Source organism: Rhinolophus sinicus, chromosome 16 (assembly GCF_057876585.1).
Source record: "Rhinolophus sinicus isolate RSI-liver-muscle chromosome 16, RSI-T2T, whole genome shotgun sequence".
Taxonomy (NCBI): Eukaryota; Metazoa; Chordata; class Mammalia; order Chiroptera; family Rhinolophidae; genus Rhinolophus; species Rhinolophus sinicus.
In genome coordinates, this window is record NC_142516.1 from 63,857,349 (window position 1) to 63,877,574 (window position 20,226).

Genomic DNA, 20,226 nt, shown 5'->3' on the forward strand with positions numbered 1-20,226 from the left:
CTGATAGACCTAGTACCTATCTGGCAGGATACCTAGTTATTACAATATTATTGACTATATTCCTTATGCTATGCCCTCCATCCCCATGACTACAGTATAACAACCAATTTGTACTTCTTTATCCCTTCCCCTTTCACCCATCCTTAACCCCCCTCCTATCTTAAAGAAGTCCCTCTAAGATTCCTTGTAATACTGGTTTGGTGGTGATGGACTCCTTCAGCTTTTTCTTGTCTGGGAAGTGAAATGGAAATACTTTTCTTTATTTCTTAAAATAGTTTTTTTTATGGTTGCCCAAGAGCCTCGGCACTGGGGTTTCTAGGCCTTGACCAACCACGAGCTTATGTTTCGGTCCCTGTGGCTTTCTCACACCCCTTATCGTTAATTAGCTTCACTACACTCATAGCCCCCAAATTCCAGTGTTGTCCTCATTGAGGGGTGGAGGTGCTCTCCTGCCAGGGCCACAGCTCACCAGCATTGCTCTGCTGTCTTCTTATTTGAAAAAAAATTTACTTTAAACAAAACACAAATACCAAAAACCACACAAATATGTGACAATGAATTATTCCATGGCAAACACCAGTATAACTACCACTAGGTCAAGAAATAGACCTTTGCCACTACCCCAGAAGCCCATCTAGGTCCCCTATTCCAATCACAGTTCCCTTCCTTTGTCCCCCAACAAGTAATCAATATCTTATTTTTATAGATTTTTCTTTTCATCCAAATGTGCATCCATAGACACTATATTTTAGTTTTGGGCATTTAAAGATATATCTTTGATAGGTCTTTTAAGTCTCTTTCAGTCTTTTAAAATCTAGAGGTTTCCCTGCCATCTCTTTATTTTCCTTTAAATCTACCTGTGGAAGAACCTGGTCCGTTTGACCTGTAGAGGGTCCCATAGTCTGTATTTGCCGATTGCATATTCATGAACAATTCACCAGGCTCCTGCAAATTGGTAGCTGGACTTAGAGACAGGCTTGGACTCAGGTTCGATTCCTTTGGCAAAAGTACTGGAGGCACATAACGTCTGGTTGTCTCTCTTTTTATGACGTAAGTGATATTAGCAGCCATTGGTGCTTAATGCCTATATCTAGTAATACATTGGGGTTTGCAAAAAATGGTGATACTCTAATTCTAGCATTCCTTTTTCATTTAATAGTTGGAGTACTTTTATAAAGAGAAAATTTCCCTCATCTACTATTGGTTACCCTGTGATAAAGCTCATATAGGGAAAGCAGAATACAGTTTTGATTTCTTTCCTTTACTTAACTGCTTTTAAAGATTAAAAAATTGGTTTCCTATTATCCTCCAAAAAGGACTGAATGTATGTAATTATGAACTCATAGATTTAAATATATTTGATAGATTTCAAGCCATCGCACTGATTGTCATTTATACTCACTTTGTTCCATCTTTGCCAATGAAATTCTCTTCAAGATTGTTCTTGATTTCTGAAACGACCCTAGTAATTGGTACTGTGTTTCCCTGAAAATAAGACCTAGCCGGAGCATCAGCTCTAATGCACCTTTGGAGCAATAATTAATATAACACCTGGTCTTATTTTACTATAAGACCGGGTCTTATATAATAATATAATATAATACAATATAAAATAATATAATACATAATATAATAATATAATATAACATGGGGTCTTATATTAATTGTTGCTCCAAAAGACACATTAGAGCTGATGGTCTGGCTAGGTCTTATTTTCTGGGAAACATGGTAGTTTCCTTGTTTTCCAGAAAGACAACATGTTCCAGGGTCATCTTGTACATTTTCTACCCAGACCAGGACTCAAAGAGTCTGTTTGCTTGTTTTTTACTTTAGTGAGATATTGTATTTCAAGTCCTAATCTAGGTTCTCAGGATGATCACAGTTAGTGTTTTGGTCATTGTTTCTGGCCTTTTTAGTGGACAGAGCTAGTGGTTTAGGTTTGAAAGTCATGAGAAGGGCTTAGAATTGCTCTCTGTCAATGGTTCCTAACACCCGAAGTCCTTTAGGCCTTGCTGACCTTAAAAGTTTCCCAGGGTTGTTCTCTAGGGAGAGGGTGTCAGCGATCTCTGCCCAACTCTGGTCTTAGTGACGGTGTTCTACCGACCTAAATTCTTCTATTGCTGCTTTGGTTAAAAATAGCACTACTTCCTCACTCCCTGTCCTCAGCTGTCACATGCTTGCCACACTGGGGCTCCTGTGGAGGCTCTTTCTCCTCCCCAGGGGTAAAGTCATCCCTATAGATAGCTTGAGTGTCCCAGACTGTCTTTATCTCCTGATCATATGGTACCAAATATTATCTCCCACTGGCTCCCTGTCCCCTGCTCATTTCTATCCTGCCACGCCATTCTGACTGCCCTTCGCTGCTTCCCCAGCTGTTCTCCAGTACCCATAGCCTTCGAGACCCACGTCAAGTCTCATGAAGCCTCCTTGGACTATGTAAGTCTCCCTGTACCTCAGCTTTCACACCTATGAAACAGAGAGAATTGTACCCACCTCATCAAGTTGTGAAATTTAAATGAGTTACTACCTAGAATAAAGCTTAACACAGCAAGTTTTCAATAAAATAGAGCTTTTGTTCTTACTCTCGTCCAGTAGTTCTCAACCTGGCTGCATCTTAGAAACATCTGGGGAGGGTTTAAAAAGAAAATAGTGATGTTTTGTCCCCACCCCTGAAGATTCTGAATTTTTCAAGTTCTTGAGGTGATTCTGGAGCAGGGGAACGACACTGGCAACTGCCACATCAATGATTACCTTTTGGGTCCTGTGAGATGAGGTATGCCTGTGCCATTTTTAATAAATTTGGCTGATTCTACATTAAGCTGGATTCTGTTACTTAAAACCAAAAGAGGCCTAATGAACGCAGGAGTAATTTGTAAGAAAAACTGTTGGGTAGAGTTAGATCTTAGGCAACACTGGAACTGAAGGAACTTCCCTACCTCTACCCCATGTTGTCCCCTTGCTGCCCACATCCTCTGTGCTGATTGGACGTACTGTTTAATGTTGTCCCCATCTTTAGAGAGACCCAGATATATCATTTCATAATATATTACTAACACATATATTTTCCTTATCATATTAGCTCAACAAATTTGCGGGCGAAAAAAATCACGAAACATTTATCTTTCCTACCTCCCCACCTCACGCCCAGCCTTTGAAACCAGCCATTGCAGCTGCTAAGAGAAGCATCTCTATGTAGAATGTGTTTTGTGCTTCTGGAGAAGACAAAGAATTATAAAAAGAGCATCCAGCTGCTTGTATCGGCAGCAGAATGAGAAGCGCTGTGAGCATCACTCTGCTACCCTTCCGCAGCTGAATTGCCGCCATTTTCCTCTTTATCCCATTTTCGCTCTCACTTTTCCCGGTCCAGGATTGTAGGGCCTTACTCGTGTGCCTCTAGCTCTGGGTAGACTAACAGCCTAGTCCATCTTCCTCTGTGTTAAACCTGCATAAGTCTCAACCCTAAGACTTGATGCAAGCCTGAGAGTCAATAAACTCCACCTTGACTCATAAACAGCTCCTCAATTTCTATCACAAACACACAGAGCACCCAATGTTCCACAGGGATATTTGCACAATAATTTTGCACAATAAGTAATGACAGAGTCTATTTCATGGGGATGTTGTGACAATTAAATGAGATAGGGTCTTGAGTCTCAAATTTGGGTGGGCATTAGAATTGCTGGAAGATGTTCGGAAGTTCCAGATCCATTAGATCAGAATTCCTGGTTGTGGGAATCTATCAATATTAAAAAAAATCTCCCTAGGAAAATCCAGTGTACAGCCAAATTTGAGAGCCAGTGAGATAGTAATTGTTTTATAAGCACTCAATGAATGGTTGCTGCTTTTATGACTATAGTTTAAAATTTGTTTTTAAGTTTTTTTTTTTTTTAAACTTTTATTTAAGTGTGTTTTTCCAGGACCCATCAGCTCTAAGTCAAGTAGTTGTTTCAATCTAGTCATGGAGGACGCAGCTCACATTGGCCCATGTGAGGAGCGAACCGGCAACCTTGTTGTTAAGAGCTCCGCACTCTAATCAACTGAGCTAACTGGCTGCTCCTACTATAGTTTAAAATTGAGTGAGAATTTACCCACGGACTGCTGAAATTGAAGGCTTAGTTGGACCCAGACTCATTTCTTCTTTATTCATCCATCCAACAATGACTAAGCATTTACTATCTGCTTGGCTCTATGAGAAGTTCCTTCTCCTTCTTTGAAAGTAAAAAGATCATATTGCCTTCGAGATGAAATTCAAGTTCTTTAGGACAATCTGGCCTCCCCTACCCCCTTCATGCCCTATTGCCTGCCAACACCATTGCCCACACGCTGGTAAGTTCTAGCCACTCCAAACTCTTTGTAATCATTCCAGGCCCTCCTGTCTCTGTGCCCTTCTCCACACACTTCTTTGCTTAGGATGCCCTTCCCATACTCCTTCCTCTACTTTCGTACCTGACCTGCCTTATAGGATGGAGTTCAGATACAGAACCTGGGAACAGATGGGTGCCCAGCACTTGCTGGCAGTCCCCACTCATCCACTCTGCGGTCCTATCAGTTTCAGGATTCCTTGAGCGCCCTGCAGTGAGTAATGATTAGTTTTCAAGGTCTTCTCTCTGCAGAGAGGCTGGGCAACTCCCTCTGTTCTCCCTCAGGCCTCACTCTTCGGGCAGACTGCTCAGGCCCAGGCAGCCTTTCTTTCCTTTGTCCTGCTTAAGTGGTTCTGTTGTGCTAAGACCCCATGGGAGCTGTTTCCCAGGGCCTGTTCCAGGGAGAGAACTTTTCCTCTGGAATCGTCCAAGGGAGCAGGCCAGCTCAGAGTCCACTACTTGGAGTGGCCTGAGACCAAGAGGCTGGATCTTCTGTGGCTATGAAATCCCATGGGTTTGCAGCCTTGGGAGAGTAATATGACATTATGACCTTACATAATCCCTGAAGACTATTCTCCAAGAAAGAGGATCCTCTGGTGTCTCTGCACCATAGGCATCTAACACATGGGTGAGGGGCTGAATGCTGTGACAGTTGCCAGACCTGTGGCTAATTCTGCTGAAGTAAGGACTTCTGTTAGGCATCTTCTAACCCTTTCCTTGCCTTGAGCTGACCTCTAGAGTGGCCCTGTTTGGAAAGGTCTCAGTGATCGCTCTCCATTTCTGGGCCTGTCAGGAAGTGGCCCATATGGTATAGACTTGCCTGTCCTTTCACTAGGCCCACAGAGCCCCTTCTGTAGAGGCTGACCAGGGAGAATTTATCGGTGTTCCAAGTACACACACACACACACACACACACACACACGCACACCCTCAATTCTGGCTCTTCTAGCTCCAGGCCTGTGCCACTGGGGTTCAACTTTCCAGCCAGGCACAGGGTGACACCTACCTTCTGTTCCATCCTTCAAGATTCACAATCTTAGAGGGCATGGGGAAGGGGAAGAATTCCCCAGTGTATAAAACCGACCTCCAAAGGGCCGAGAGACTAATTAAAGAGGCTAACAACTCCAGAATTGCATCAACAATTTATTAAGGGAATTTACGGATAGAAGCAGCTTCTTGGGTGACAACAAAATGATAGATTTCTACATCAAAAGGGGACAGAGGCATAGTATATGTAGCCAAGTGGCCTAACACAAGTGGCTTGTAGCCAGGAGGCACAGGCTCGTTAAGAGCTATATAGTCAAAAGCAGTAAACAACTCAATGGGCTCACTTATGTATACAAGAATATTCTTTTCAGGTGATATGGCCCTCCCTTCTTGGTAGTGAATTGGCAGTCAGCTTACTTCATAAGATAGTGTCAGTCACGTTAAGTACTGGGATTATTCCGCCTAACAATGGGTTTTACATATATTATCTCACTTAAAACTTTTGCAGAAACCTTCTGTAATTGGTGTAGTTATTTCCATCTTTTAAAAGAGGAAACAGATTCTTCCTAAGGTCACAGGCTTGAAATACCGGTTAGCTTTCGCTGTTACAAACCATCCTCAAAACAGTGGCTTAAAACAACCACCATTTATTTAGCTCACAATTCTAGGGATTGTCTGACTGTCAGCCGGGGCACTGGGAGTAGGGCACAACTGGTTACATGATCTCTCTCACCCTGCAGAAGCTAGCTGGGGCTTGTTCACATGGGAGCTTGACAGGATTCCAAGAGGAAGGGTGGATGGATGCAAGGCCTCTTGATACCTAGGCTTGCAACTGGTACTGAGTTACTTCTGTCATATCTATTGACCAAAGCAAGTCATGAGGCCTACCCAGATTCAAGGGAAGGTGACCTGGACCCCACTTGTTGATCAGAAGAGCTGCAAAGTTATATTGCAAAGGGTCATGCATACCGGGAGGGGAGGAGGTAGAGAATTTTGTCCACTTCTGCAATCTACTGCAAATGTCGGAAGTATGATTTTATATTTAAATTATGAAAATAGCATATGCACAGGATAAAAATCCCAACAGTATACAAAAGGGAAAATGAGGAGAGAAAGTTTCCTTCTTTACCCTGGGGTAGGAAAACTAATTCTAATCTAGTCCCACTCTCCACATGTAAACACTATTAAGAGTTTCTTGTGTAACTTGATACAATTTTTTGTGTGCATATACACAGATGGGAATCTAATATACACATTATCCTGCACTTTTCACCTAATAATACAGCTAAGAGCTCTTTTCAGAAATGCTCCATTCCTTTTAATGTCTACATAGTATTCAACTGAATAAATGTACCATGTTTTAGTCAACCACTTCCCCTATTGGTGGATACTTAGGTTGTTTCTAGTTTTTGTTGTTATAAATAATGCTGCAGTGAACATTCTTGAATAGCCTTCTTTGTATATGTGTAGACCAGAAGTGGAATTTCTAGGTTCAACATCAGATTTGAGCCTTGATCTGTTACTGAAGCACATGCTCTTTCCAAGATGGGTCTCTGGCTACCAAGAGTTTCTTCAGACTTTTCTAAGACTACAAGTTACTTTAGGAACCATGGACCCCTGTGCACATACATGATGATGCTCAAGACCTCGCCACACCCTTCCCTTCCTGGGCAGACTCAAGAGGTCCTGAGCTATGCATTATTAAGTTCTTCTGAGAAAATCCAGATTAATTGTCTTTTATGAGTCTTCCTTCATTTTTTTTTTTTTTTTTTAGACATGTACCAGTTTGTTATAGGTCAGTGATAAAAGAATCCTAGCAACATATGCTAACATACGAATGATGGGTTCCATCCTAGTGAAGTCCTAACATATAAATGAAGATTTCCCAAGTAATGCAAATACAGACAAGCGGTAAAAGAATTCAGTTGAATCATCGCATAGTAAACATTAGTACAGGCCTGTTGTCACACCGAGCAGTTGTATTACATGAATTCCATTCTTGCACACGGCAACTTTAACAGTTCATGAACACTTAGCACATATGTGGTGAAGAAATTTCTTAAGATCATATTTTTAAATTCTTTAATATTGGTTTTCTGGGTTTCTTCATGGATCTTTATGGCCACATGCCACCTGCCTGGGTGCTGACTGGAGCCCTGAATTGGTACCTGGTATATATGGACTTAAGATCTATTATAAACAGCAGATCAGTAACCATCAGAGTCTGGAGGTGGCATGCAAGCACACTCAGATACCTCATTCTATTTCTCACAGTCCCCGATTATGTCCCTGAGTAGATGCAGCCAATGGTTCTGCAGAAGGGAACAAACAACGGGTGCTCACTTCTGTGATGTGGGGAGTCCACATTTCAGGGCTGTTCTGCAGATAGATTAAAGAAGTGGATTTCCAGAGAATGCAGCTTCAAAAAGTAATTACTTAACAGTTTGAGATCTTCAGAGAATTTAGGCATGTGCCTCAAACTTCAGAGCAGGAGGTACCCAATTTCTCCTCTGTTGTTTAATAAGAGACATTGCTACTATCAAAAAGGCAGAATTCTGAAATGTTCTTATTTTTATAGATTAAGGGAGAATGATGTTTTATCTCGTGGTACTCTTACCAGCAAAGAACTTAAAGGCTAATCATTGCCCAGTCACACTAGTTTGTTCATTTGTTCATTTACTTATTATTCAATAGTTTTTCACTGAGTGCCACACTGTGCCAAACACAGTACTAGGTATTAGAGACATAAAGATAAATAAAATTCAAACACAGCCTCTCTTTGTTATCATCTAACTCTGGCTACATAACACCTCAAAATGTAGTGGCTTAAAACAAAAACTATGTACTAGTTTATAATACTCTGGGTCAACAATTTGGGCTGGATTTTGCTGGCCAGTTCTGGTCTTGGCTGAACTTAGCATCTGTGGCCAGATGCTGCTTCAGTCAGGTTTGGCTGGTCTAGGCGGTTCTCAGCTGGGATGGCTCATCTCTGCTCCACATGCCCTCTCATGCTCCAGCAGGCTGGCCTTGACTTATTCACGTGGTGGCTAGGCAGATTCCAAGAGAATGAATGAGTGGAAGAAAGCTGCTAGGCTTCTTAAAGATTAGGCTCTGAACTGATATAATGTCCCTTTAGCCATTCTATTGGTCAAATCAAGTCACAAGGCCAGGTCAGATTCCAAGGAGAGGTGAATACCTCTTGATAGTCATTGCTAAGAGACTTGGAAACAAGCAAGGGAATAGTGGTAGCTAATTTTTGCAAATAGACCAGCTCACTGCCTTTTAGGAGTTAATAGTCTTGTCAGAGAGAGAAAATTGTAGTAAGTGCTATTAAGAAGGTGTTTCTCTCTCTCTCTCTTTCTCCCCCAGTAATGCTTTTACATTTTACAGCACAGAAATCTAGACACTCCAGTAAAAACTTCAATGAGTCACATGTCTGGTGCAATGCCGATATTGTACATTTCTACTTTTTAATCTGTATGGCAGTTGGAGTGATGCATAAATATTCCCTCACCAAGCTCAGTCATATTGCACAGTTGATTATATAATCACATGTCTGTCTTTAAAATATGCCATCAGCATTCAAATTGTGCCTAGGTTTTGTGGAAGCACACTGGACATCTGCACACATACACACATTTCTTCAACTGGAGACAGAAAACCATCTTGTTAAAAAATGAATGTTGTGAAACCATTGAAAATAAAGACATAGCCATAAAATAGGATCTCTTAAGGGAGGGGCTTCTTTCTGACTCCATCAGAGAGTAAACACCTGCAGTGCCAACACCACATGCATCTAATTAAATAAATTTCAAGTGCTTGCTGCGGGTTCACTTTGCAACCATAGAATGGAGTGACCCCACTGGCACAGATCAAACTGACATCCTTGACTTTGCTGGTGTCATTCTCAACCGACTGTGCTAGCTTGTGACCAACAGAGAAAATAAAGGCTTGTTCCTCAAAGTGTGGTCCAAGGACCAGCACGTTGGCTTCCTCGTGAACTGGTTGGAAATGTAGAATCTCAGGCCTCATTGTCATGCGGGGTCTCAGCTCCCGCTCCCCACATAAGAACGCAGGACATGGTGAGGCCAAAAAGGAACACCCACGGAGCCATAGGTAGGGGAGTCATACCACTATAGTCTTGCTGGTGGCTGGGTTGGAGACACAGGGAGCAAACATCTGCCAGTACCCCAACAAGGGGTCTTCCTGCACCCCACTCTCACTGGTGAGACACATCAAGTAGGAGCCACACTATGCGCAATCCGCCGTCCGCTTTTCTGCCAACCAACCCTTCAACCAGCGCAGCCACGGCAGTTACATCAGCAGCCAATTGGCCAACCGGACACATCTAATGTCCAGCCAGTCACAGCTGACGGCTATCTACTACCCGAGCCAGCACCCTTCCACGTGAGGCCGAGAGCCTGGAAACTGCTACCCCAAACTCCGTCCCCACACTCATTCCAGACCTAATGAAATAGCAATTCAAGCTTTAACATAATGTTCGCAAATCATATCGATGATTTATTTGCACGGGCTTTGTGACCCGTATTGTTCTGGAAAGAAAACCCTGTTCTTGTTTTGTGCCATCTGTTTTTCTTCCTCCCTGTACTATTAATTCTTTCATCTTTTTATGTTGCTCTACACTGTATGGACCCTAATATTCAACTTTCAGAATTTCTTTCAACCCTCCTGGTTGCTTTGGGGCTTGTCTCAGCCCCTCTGTTCCCATTTTCATCGTCTGCTTCACTTGCCACCTTCTTGCTGGCTCAGGGTTTTGACCGAGGTCCTGGTTTTGCAGAGTACACTGCCAAGGCTTTTCTCCACCTCAGCTGTTGTTGACTTGTTTATTCTATTTAACACGGCCCAGAATCTTAGCTCAAAAGGCAAATAAGGTTGGGAGTAGAATTGTCTAGTGGATCTTATTTGCTGATAAGAGAAGACAAAGTTTTATTCAATTGGTCCCTTATTTGGGAGTCTTTCACCTGTTCTGGAATCTATTAAACAGCCCCTTAGATGGGCTGGAATTCCCATCTAAGAGGGCACTGAGTGGCCAGTTGACAGGTGCCAACCGGATAACACGACCTCTAATCTTTTCTCTGCACAAGGCTGGTTACTCTAGACTGCTATCTTGAAAGATTGCTTTGCCCAGCACTAGCTATCTCACTGATATCCCTGCTCATGTCACTGCTATGGCTCAAACTCCATGGGTAACTGTTTGAGTATGTCCTCTTAGCATTTAGAAGCACAGTTGTTAGAAGAAACGAGACAGGGTGTCTCTAAAGTCTGTCAAGTGAAGCAAAGATTAACTGTTGAAATGGTTCCATTTGCCTTTCTTGTCCTCATTCAGTCCATTAGCTGGGGGCACAGGGCACCTGTTAGCTGCCATGCCTGGCTTCTGCTGGCTGCCAGCATTTGGAGAAGGCAGACCTCTTTAGATCTGAATAACTGAGTCTGTGGATTAATTGTATTTCCTAAACTCAGACACTGTTGAGAATCTGTCACCATTTGTATTAAGTAAAGACTAATGAGTAATATGATTAATTGCAAGTTGTACCAACGCTTTTGTATGTTTTTTTTTTTATCCCCTGAGGATTATTTTGGGTGAAGATTTCCACTCTTATGGCATGTTTAGAAAAAAACTGTACAATCCTCCACCATGCCACAGATTAGCCACGAACCACACATGGCTTTTTAAATTTAAGTGAAATAAATAAAACAAAGAGTTACTTCCTTAGGTGCACCATCCACATTTCAAGTGCTCATCCACATTTTGGCTGGTGGCTACCAAAAAAGGACAGTTCCATCATCATAGAAAGTCCTTTTAGACAAGGTTGACATGGCTCAGTAGAATTTAGAAGAACATGGTTGGCTGAGTTTGATGGGCTGGGTTAAAATCTCATTTCTCCTAAGTAGCTGAATGACTGTAGACAAGTCATTTGACTTCCCGAGGGGCTCAGTTTCGGCCTCTGTTAATGAGGGTAACGCTCCCTGCATGACCGGGTAGTTATGAGAATGACAAAAGATGGTCCTTCTGAGAATGCCTGACATAAATGCTCACCCAGCATTATCGTCCTGTTTCCTGCTCCTCTAGCCAAAACCACCTATATTTCTTCACCCCTAGATCATCTGTATTTGTGGGAGCTCAGTCTGAGTTTTGAGATCTGGCCAGGAGCAGAGAGAATCACCCTCCCTCAGTGGTAGGCTAGAAGCACTTGTGATGTCCTGAGATTCTGAATGTGATGCCTGCGCCTGCAGACAGGGGAACTTCTGGGGAAGAGGCAGGTTTGGTTTCTTCTGCCCATATTACCTTACATCTCACTCTATGCTTTCAGTCACTGCCTGCAAGGAGCAGGCGTGTCACAATCAGTCACATTTGTTACTTAAATAAGACACCTAGGTTGCAAATGAATGTTTACACTCACGCTTACGTAGCTCAGTGGTTCTCAAATTTAGTGAGCATCAGAATCCCTGTGGCTCGTTAAAACACAGTTTGCTGGGTTTCTGAGAATGTGCATTTGAGTTCCCAGGTGCTGCCCACGCTGCTGGGCTGCAGCTGCACTGGAGTTGTGGAGCTGGAACACCTATATCAGAGAAGATCAAGTTGTCTGTGTCCTTGGGCTACACCGAGAAGGTCCACAGGCACATTCTTAAGGGTGTGAGCCGTCTTTATAACTTGGTAACGATTGTGATTTCATTCTCAAAATTACAAAAAGTTGAATGAACAGCTATTCTGGATCATAGATGATCACCTCAAAACCAACTACATTATGTGACTTCAGTGCCTGCTTTTTGCATTTGTATTTACGATCCCATTATCACTAAATGATTTCCAGAACTGGCAACATTTAACTGTTGATGTGGCGGTATTTCAACCTGGCTTCTGTGGAGGTCGTTGGACATACATGTAGGAGTCCAGGAGAAACAGTTGCCTCGTGGGATCCCCGCAAAGGCAAGGTCTTATCCGTGTTTTTCATGAAGAGAGTTTGGGGCATTTTGAGTGGGAGGATGCTTTTCTGTGCAGGACTTCTCCTCCCTGTGGAGGACATGTAGCATTGCTGGGTCTTGCCCTTTAAATGCCAGGTAGTGCTCCAGAATCATGGGACAACCCCAAACCATTTGCACACATTTTCATATTCCCCCAAGGCGGGGGGCGGTCATTACTGCTCCTTTTTAGGTGAGAACCGTTGAGAACCCATAGGCCATCATGTTAGCCTTTAGAAAGCTTGGCCTCTGCCCATGGGCCCTGCCCCCTCCCCACCCCCCCCAGTTCCACTTTTCTCTTTTGTTACTTCTAGGCTACCTGTAGGAAATGGAGGTAACCCATCTTCAGGGCACTTCGGGTGGGGCCATTTTCTTTTTTCTTTTCTTTAACTTTTATTTTATTTTATTAGTTTCAGGTGCACAAGACAATGTAATAGTTAGACATTTATCATTTATATCCCTCACACAGTGACAACCCTCCTCCCCCATCCACTACCCCTCTGACATCACACACAGCCATTACATTTTCACTGTCTCTATGGGTGGGGCCATTTTCCTAGTATATCGCTTTTTTTCCTGTAGGGGACAGTAGCACCAACAACTTCCTGGTTGCATTTTAAAACTGCAAGGTGGTAGTCAGCCTGGCCTCTCTCTTCCCTCCATCCCTCTTCCCACCTTGCCCGTCCTTTTGGCAGTCACCCCTAGAAGAGACATTTTCCAAGTGCCCCTGCAAAGTGCCTTGGCAAGTGAAAGCGGGAAGGAGGCCTGGTGAACAGCAGTGGTGTTGGCTGGAGCCCCACCTGCTATTTTTGGGGTGTGTGGAGGCCGTGCCCCTCTCCCCACAGCCTGGGCACCTGGCCATCCTCAATGACTACAGCAGGAGGCAAACAGCTAGGAAGCCTGTGCCTGTTGCCCCTCCTCGTGGGCTTTGACCCCACATTTCTTCTCTTGCTTTCTCGTCCCCCAAATGCTTCTTCCCAGAAAACAATCTAAATCAGTCTTTCAGATTAGTTCCTGCCAAACTATGGTAGATGTCAAAGTAGCTGACAGGAAGATGATAACTCCCCCTGCTCTCCACTGCAACAGGCAAAGAGGAATAAAGAACTTGAGGGAAGGTTAGATAAAGCTCAGAGAAGGTAAGATGGTTCTATTTTGGCAGCTCAAGAACCATCTCCCCACTCCCCTGCAGAAATAGGAAGAGGATGCAGGCAGGAGTCCTACTTAATCCCTGTTACAGTAGTTCAGAAACTCTGGTTTTATCTCCCAGTTAGAGCAGTTCAGAGTCACTGGATTTAATGCTGCTCTAGAACAAGAATACTTTCCCTTCTTTTGAGAAACACCCTTTGCCTTGGCCTGCATGGTTTTAGGAGTCACTGTTTTTCTAAGGATATTTTCCTCATACTTTCCATTCCTCTGTATGCTCGTTCTCTCCTGGTTTCTCTCACTCACACAAGGCCCTCAATTTATCTTCTTTCTGTGAAACAGGCAGCACCATCGACCATCCGTGACTCCTCACAACCCCCACTCCTGAAGCTCACAGGCGCTAAACTTCTCTCTGAACTCCTGGAGGTCACTCTGCATTGGTCCCAGAGTCCATGCAGTTTGGGACTCCCATGCTGTGACCCTATCCTGTCCATGACCCAAGGCTCTGGAGTGAACTCTTTGTTCTTGAGGATATGACACAAACGTGATACATCTTAGATCCAAGACCTCAGACAGAACAGATCACTTCAGGAAAAACTCATCATCTAGGATATTAAAATGGGCTCAGCGAAGTCCTGAAGTAGAAACTCGCAGGAGGGGAAGGTGGCTTGGGCAGCCCAGCCTCCCTGCTGACTGCCTTATCCTTTCTCAGTTTTACTTTCTTGTCCCTCTCTCACCTCAGGCACCCCACCTCCCCCTTCATTCCCATCAAAACTTTACTTCTTTCACACTGAGGCACAAATGGCTGATAACAGCAAAGGGTGACAGTGCCTAAGGGCTTTCTCTCAGCCACCCTTTCAGGATAACTGTTTATAATGAAAGTTGAAATCGTAGAGAAACAGAGTAGTATAATAAACCCCTTATTTACAGGCACAATTCAGAGATATTGCAGTTTCAGTTCCAGACCACCATACAGCAAGCATCACAATAAAGTGGGTCTTAATCATTTTGCTGGTGGAGGGTCTGGGCTTCAGTTTGCAAAAAACACACTGGTGAAATACAATAAAATAAGGTATGGCTGTACAACTTCTAACAACTAAGTTTGTGAACTCGTTGCAATGATGTTGTTAACCTTTTTTGATATTAGAAGGATTATTCATTATGAATGTGTACCAACTGGACAAGCAGTTAACCAACTTTACTATTTGGAAGTGCTGAAAAGGCTGTGTGAAAAAGTTAGACAACCTGAACTTTTCGCCAACAATTCATGGCTCTTGCATCACGACAATGCACCAGCTCACATGGCACTGTCTGTGAGGGAGTTTTTAGCCAGTAAACAAATAACTGTATTGGAACACTGTCCCTACTCACCTGATCTGGCCCCCAGTGAATTCTTTCTTTACCCGAAGATAAAGGAAATATTGAAAGGAAGACATTTTGATGACATTCAGGACATCAAGGGTAGTATGCTGACAGCTCTGATGGCCATTCCAGAATGAGTTCCAAACTTGCTTTGAAGGGTGGATTAGGTGCTGGCATTGGTGCATAGCTTCCCAAGGGGAGTACTTCAAAGGTGACTGTACTGATAATCAGCAATGAGGTATGTAGCCCTTTTTCTAGGATGAATTTGTGAACTTAATTGTCCGACCTCGTATATCCATCACCTAGCCTCAGCAATCATCAACTCGTAGCCAATCTAGTTTCTTCTATACGACTCATCATTTGGAAACAATTTTAAGACATTATTTCTTTTCAGTATGTACAAAGGGCCTTTTTAAGCCCCAGTCTGACCATGTCACATGCTGGTGAAGATCCTTCGATGGTACAAAAGAGCCTAGACTGCTTAGGGACCCTCCGCAATCCAGTACAGCCCACTGTTGAAAAGACTGACTTTGGGCCACCTCCACTGCAAGTTACCCAATGGCTCTGCATCAGTAGTCCCTTGTCTATGAGATAATTCTACAGCATCACAACCCCACCGTCAGTCGTCGAAAAGAGTAAGTGAATTATAACTCCATAAAATGCGTGGCTCATAGTAGGCTTTTAGTATATGTTAGCTCCTTCCTCCCTACCTTATGTGACCTTAAACAAGTTATATAAGCTCTCAAAGATTGAGAAATTCTCTTAAATGGGTCCTTTACTGGGATATCTTAACACTTCCTAAATATAAATTTTTCCTGAAATATAAATTTTCTTGGTGAAATTTAAGTCTGTAAAATTGTACCATTAAAAACTGTGCTCAGTTGAAATAATGGAGAAGATTCCCAACAGCTATTCCCAATAGCAACTGTGGTTGATAAAATTTTGATATAGATACAGAAACAGAACTTAGTTGATGAATTGAGTAACTATTTTAAAATTTACACAGAAGGGAATGTCTCCATGAAAATTTCAAAAAAATAAAAAGGAAAAATATTCTCTATAGATCAAGGATTTTAATCAACCTAATGAATATTGCCTGAAATCGGCATTAATATCATTCTGATGAAAATGTTGACATTCTCAAACATTGAAAATAACAATAGGGAATTTCCAGTCAAGATGGTGGAGTAGGTAAATGCTGTACACCTCCTCTCAAGACCGCATCAATTACAACTAAACCATAGAACAACAATGGTTGAGAATTGCCTGAAGTCTAGCTGAACCAAAGCCCTACAACTATGGACATACAGAAGAAGCCACCTAGAGACTGGTAGGAGGGGCAGAGATGAGGAAAAGGCTGGTCCCACACCTGCATGTGACCATTAAAAATTGGGAGGGATATCTTGGCTGTGCACCCTGAGGAGCAATGGGTCCTAGCTCTTCCCTAGCCCAGGCTTCCAGTGCCGGGGAGAGAAGTCCTCATAACTTCTGGCTGTAAAAATCAGCAGAGATTGTGGTTGAAACAAAGGGCTGCTGCATTTCCAGGTGCTCCTTTTAAAGGGCCCATGCACAGACTTACTTGCTGATGGACTCACTTGCTCTGAGCTACCGCAGCTCCAAAGGCGCCAGGGACATACAGTGAGGAAATGAGTTTTCTAGCTTTAGGCTCAGGGCTGGAGGGGCATCTTTATCCCAGAGAGAGAAGCTGGCAGAAGCCATTGTTTCTTTGTTGAGTCCTCCCACTCCCCTCCTACTCCCTGCATGAAGACGCAGGCAGATTCCATATCTGAGGCTCCATCAAACTGCCTATCACCTTTTGTCTGCCTGTCCTAATGATTCCCTGAGACCATGCCCCACCCAACTTTTGGGCCCACCCAAGTCCCTTCCAGTGGCTTTTCCTTATAAATGACCTGTCTTGGCTCATGCTGCAAACTTTCCTAAATTCTCTCAAAGGCTCACAAAACTCAAATAAGCAGCACTTGTACCTGACTGAGCAACCCTAAGCCGGGCATGAACAACAGCTGGCCTCTTATCACTGTTTGGCCTCTCAAGGCACCTCCAAACACAGCGAGGGTGACGGCCATCTCTGGATTGCTTTGTGGCTCATGCCAGGTGGCCCCAGTCAGGGCACAGACTGTGGCTGAACTTGGCCTGCAGTGTGTCCCCTCCCTAAAGGCTCTGGGGCTGGCTTGCCCAGTGGCCAGCTTTGGAGTATGATGGAGAATCAACTGGCCACCTCCAAGGACAACAGACCCAAAGGGCAGACTGGGCAGGCACCACAGCCCCACTAAATCAAACTCTGCTCTGTAGGGTCAGCCCCTGCACAATGGCTCATCCACTGTAGTCACAGCCAGTCCTCACAACCAATCATCCTGAGGCTCAATCTCTCTCACTGACATGCAAATAGCAATGAAAGTTTGACTACAACAGGAGGGCACATACAACCCACACAAGGGACACACCTGTAGCACTCAGCTCTGGTGATCAGGGAGACTGCACCACTGGGTATCACAAAACACCTACTCCATAAGGCCACTCTATTAAGACCAAGAGGCATAGCAGCTCTACAAAGAAACAAACACAGAGAGGCAGCCAAAATAGGGAGACAAAGAAACATGTGCCAAATAAAAGAACAGAACAAAGCTCCAGAAAAAGAACTAAACAAAATGGAGACAAACAATCTACCAGACATAGAGTTCCAAACACTGGTTACAAAGATGCTCAAAGAGCTCAACAAAGCGATAGGAATGATAAAAATGGAAGTAGAAAACATAAAAAAGAACCAGTCAGAAATAAAGACTACAATAACTGAAATGAAGAATACATTAGAGGGAATCAATAGTAGATGAGATGAACCATAGGATCGAATCAGTGATTTAGAATATAAGGTAGCACAAACACCCAATCAGAACAGAAAACAAACAAACAAACAAACAAAAGAAATCCAAGAGGAGACGTGAGAGAGCAAAGAATTGAAAACCTATTTGAAGAAATAATGACTGAAAACTTCCCTAACCTGGCGAAATAGATATACAAGCCCAGGAAGTGCAGAGTCCCAAACAAAATGGACCCAAAGAGGCCCACACCAAGACAAAACATAATCAAAATGCCAAAGGTTAAAGACAAAGAAAGAATCTTAAAAGCAGTAAGAGAAAAGCAGTTAGTTACCTACAAGGGAGCTCCCATACATTATCAGCTGACTTCTCAACAGAAACTCTGCAAGGTTTAGCAGGAAATATTCAAAGTGAAAAGCACGGACCTACAATCAACATTACTCTATCCAGCAAGGCTAACATTTAGAATCAATGGACAGATAAAGAGCTTCCCAGACAAAAAAAAAGCTAAAGGAGTTCCTCACCACCAAACCAGTATTGTTACAAGGAATGTTACAGGGACTTAAGACAAAAACACACACCGAAAAACAAACAAACAAAAAAACCACACACACAAAAAAACAAAAAAACTAATAATAAAATGGCAATAATTACATATCTATCAACAATTACTTTCAATGTAAATGGATTAAATACTCCAATCAAAAGATAGGGTGGCTGAATGGATAAGAAAACAAGACCCTTACACATGATGCTTATAAGAGACTCACTACAGAGCAAAAGACATACACAGACTAAAAGTAAAGGGACAGGAGAAAGATATTTCATGAAAATGGAAATGAAAAAAAAAAAGCTGGGGGAGCAATAATTATACCAGACAAAACAGACTTTAAAACAAAGGCTATAACAAATAACAAAGAAGGACCCAGTAATCCTATTTCTGGGTAACTATCCAAAGAAACCCAAAATGCTACTTTGAAGAGACATGTGCATCCATATGTTCATTGCAGCATTGTTTACAGTGGCCAAGATGTGGAGGCAGCCTGGGTGTCCGTCGATGGAGGAATGGATAAAGAGTAGGTGGTACATATATACCGCGGACTATTGCTCGGCCATGGAAGGGAATGTATTCTCATCATCTGTGGTGTAATGGATGGACCTAGAGGGTATTGTGCTGAGTGAAGTCTGTGATAGCGAAAGACAGATGCAATGATTTTGTTTATATGTGGAATCTAAAGAACAAAATAAACAAGCAAAACAGAAACAAATTCATAGATACAGAGAACATTTAGACTTTTATTAAGTTTGTAAACGGTATTTAAATGTTTAAAATAACCTGGCTTACTATATTTTATTTACGTTTGACAGATTAATAGAAATTGCTTAAGAGCATAGGAAGATTTTATTTTTTTTTGATCTGTAAGTCTGTTTGATCTGTAAGTCTGTAAGTTTGGAGTGTTTGAGAGAATAAGGTATGTTAAGTGGGTAAAATTTACAAAGTGCCTAGGGAGATTTTATAAATGGGGTTAATTATGTAGAATTTACTCTTGTAAACTTATCAGTTAATTGGATATATAAAAGAAAAAAATGGCTGTGAATTCTTATTTTTACATAAAAGTATTAGGTTTATAATAAGAATTCTAAAATGAACTTAAAGGCTCAGGGAACACAAGGCTTTTGAATGTACAATTTCAATATATCTAACTAATTAAAATTCCATTGTTAGAGTAGTCATTTCAGCGCACAATTTCCCTCAGGCATTTAAAAGCTCAGTTGACATGAGTAAGCACGCCAGACATGGTCGTTATAATTAACAGTAACTCCTGTTTGTCCTTTTATTCCTTTGAATCTTGGCAGCGAAGCCTCCCCGACTGTGTGTCAATTTCTTGAGGTCCTGAGAGTTCTGATTAGCTGAAGGTAAGGATGATTCCAAAAACAAAACCACATTTTTCTTTGAGTCAATTTTATTACTATTATTTTTCACACGGAGGAGACTTAGTTACATAAAGTGATATTCTGTGAGTTGATTACCAGTAGTAGAAGCACACAAGTGTAGAAAGTGTAACATGAACACAGTGAAGAAACGCCCTTTATCAGAGTGAAGTCCATTGACAGAAACACTTTATTACAAACAGCCTATGTACAAATAAATATCTTTCAGTCTATGTACAGAGATATTCACAGAGAATAAACTGATGCGAAATCTCCATACATCTCACCCAGTGAAAATTGCTCATAATAAACGAAACACACATAAAATGATAAAAATAATTTGGAAGTACATCAACTGGATTCTTGTAGGGGTAAAGATAGGGGCTAAAATTCTTCTTGAGAATGTAGGCAAACAAAGGAAGCATAACATGATATCTATCCCTAAAAAAGATCCTTTACAAAAATGGCATTCTGATACTTTTATAATGTAACCTGTTTGCATGTTCTAAGGCAAATGTTTATGTTGGGGTCCATGTTGACCTGTTGTTTTAACACTATGCAAAGAACAAAAGTATAATTTATCTTCCTTTTAGTGCTAGCCATAACTTCGTGGAACCAGGAAAGTA

General features: G+C 42.3%; 1 long non-coding RNA gene across 1 annotated transcript in view; it reads left to right on the top strand.

Moving 5' to 3' along the window:
* Positions 1-2,298: 2,298 nt before the first annotated feature.
* LOC109457445 (uncharacterized) overlaps positions 2,299-20,226 on the top strand; it is a 33,581-nt gene continuing 15,653 nt past the window's right edge. The window contains exons 1-3 of the long non-coding RNA XR_002139025.3: positions 2,299-2,436; positions 15,229-15,469; positions 19,526-19,585. This is a non-coding gene — a long non-coding RNA (uncharacterized LOC109457445). The remainder of the gene's footprint in view (positions 2,437-15,228; positions 15,470-19,525; positions 19,586-20,226) is intronic.